This window comes from Gorilla gorilla, chromosome 20 (assembly GCF_029281585.2).
Source record: "Gorilla gorilla gorilla isolate KB3781 chromosome 20, NHGRI_mGorGor1-v2.1_pri, whole genome shotgun sequence".
NCBI lineage: Eukaryota > Metazoa > Chordata > Mammalia > Primates > Hominidae > Gorilla > Gorilla gorilla.
This window is the reverse complement of record NC_073244.2, coordinates 45,127,298-45,129,624: the sequence shown is the minus strand read 5'-3', so window position 1 is coordinate 45,129,624 and position 2,327 is coordinate 45,127,298. Positions and strand designations below refer to the sequence as shown.

Genomic DNA, 2,327 nt, shown 5'->3' with positions numbered 1-2,327 from the left:
TCTCAGCTCACTGCAACCTTCATCTCCCAGGCTCAAGTGGTCCTCCTGCCTCAGCCTCCTAAGTAGCTGGGACTACAGGCCCATGACACCAAGCCCAGACATATTTTTTTTTGTAGAGACAGGGTTTCACTATGTTGCCCAGGCTGGTCTCGAACTCCTGGGTTCAAGTGATCCTCCTGCCTTGGCCTACCCAAGTGCTGGGGTTACAGGTGTGAGCCCCTGTGCCTGGCCAAGGGTTGCAGTTTTAATTAGAGAAACCAAGGTAAGCCTAATTGAGAAGGGGGCATTGCAAGACTTGAATCAAGTTATTTGAATTTGCAATTTTATTATTACTATAGCTGATATGGTTTGGATCTGTGTCACCACCCAAATCTCATGTTGAATTGTAATCACGAGTGTTCGAGGTGGGGCCTTGGTAGGAGGTGATTGGCTCATGTGGATGGGTTTCCTCTTGGTACTGTCCTCATGATAGTGAGTTCTGGAGAGATCTTGTTGTTTAAAGTGTGTGGCACCTCCCCCACCTCCCTCTTGCTCCTGTTGCCACGATGTGAGATGCCTCCATCCCCCTTTGCCTTCTGCCATGACTGGAAGCTTCCTGAGGCCTCCCCAGAAGCAGAGGCTGCTATGCTTCCTGTACAGCCTGCAGAACTGTGAGCCAATTAAACCTCTTTTCTTTATAAATTACCCAGTCTCAGGTATTTCTTTATAACAGTATGAGAATAGACTAATACAATAGCTAAACGTTCTTTCATATGTTTATTCTTTTTTTTTTTTTTTTTTTTTTTGTGATGGAGTCTCTCTCTGTTGCCCAGGCTGGAAGGCAGTGGTGTGATTTTGGCTCACTGCAACCTCCGCCTCCCAGATTCAAGCAATTTTCCACCCTCAGCCTCCCGGGTAGCTGAGACTACAGGCGTGCACCATCATGCCTGGCTAATTTTTGTATTTTTAGTAGAGATGGGGTTTCGCCTTGTTGGCCAGGCTGGTTTCAAACTCCTGGCCTCAAGTAATCCACCCATCTTGGCCTCCCAAAGTGCTGGGGTTACAGGCGTGAGGCACCACACCTGGCCTACATACCTTAACGTAAAAATACTTTATTGGTTCCCAGTTTCTGTGTGCATAGAAGATGGGAGGTCCTCCTTCTGTGCCTATTACAGCTGTGGCTTCCGGTCCCAAGCGGCATCTGAAGTGGGTAGCAGCTCCACAGCATTGGATGCTGGATAAATTGACTGATGTGTTTGCTGCCCGTCCATCCACTGGTCCCCAAAAGCTGAGAGAGTGTCTCCCTCATATTTTCCTGAGGAACAGACTTAAGTATGCCCTGACAGGAGATGAAGTGAAGAAGATTTGCATGCAGTGGTTCATTAAGGTAGATGGCAAGGTTCGAACTGATATAACCTACCCTACTGGATTTATGGATGTCATCAGCATTGACAAGACGGGAGAGGGTTTCCGTCTGATCTATGGCATCAATTGTCGCTTTGCTGTACGTCGTGTTACACCTGAGGAAGTCAAGTACAAGTTATGCAAAATGAGAAAAATCTTTGTGTGCACAAAAGGAATCCCTCACCTGGTGATTCACGATGCTCACACTATCCGCCACCCTGATTCCCTCATTAAAGTGAACGACACCATTCAGATTGATTTGGAGACTGGCAAGATCACTGCTTTGAAGTTCGACACTGGTAACCTGTGTTTGGTGACTGGAGGTGCTAACTAGGGAAGAATTGGTGTGATCACCAATAGAGAGAGGCACCCTGGATCTTTTGACGTGATTCACGTGAAAGATGCCAACAGCAACAGCTTTTCCATCATTTTTGTTATTAACAAGGGCAACAAACCATGGATTTCTCTTCCCCGAGGAAAGGGTATCCGCTTCACCATTGCTGAAGGGAGAGACAAGAGACTGCAGCCAAACAGAGCAGTGGATGAAATGGTCTGTGGGTGACATGTTAGATCTTCGTATGTAATTTAAAATAATATGGCATGATTAAAAAAAAGTAAAAATACTTTATTGCTAGAAAATGCTAACCATCTCTCTGAGCCTTCTGCGAGTCATAATCTTTTTGCTGGTGGAGGGTTGTGCCTTGATATTGATGGTTGCTGACTGATCAGGGCAGTTGTTGCAAGGCTGGGGTGACAATTTCTTAAAATAAGACAATAAAATTTGCCACATTGATGGACTTCTTCACAAAATATTTCTCTGTAGCATGCAGTGCTGTGTGATATCATTGCATATAGCGCTTCTTTCAAAATTAGAGTAGATCCTCTCAAACACCACCGCCTTTTTATCAACCATGTTTATGGAATATTTGAAATCCTTTGCTGTC

General features: G+C 45.3%; 1 pseudogene; it reads left to right on the top strand.

The window, feature by feature from the left end:
- Nucleotides 1–1,195: 1,195 nt before the first annotated feature.
- LOC101130508 (small ribosomal subunit protein eS4, X isoform-like) lies at nt 1,196–1,929 on the top strand (annotated as a pseudogene).
- Nucleotides 1,930–2,327: the final 398 nt, after the last annotated feature.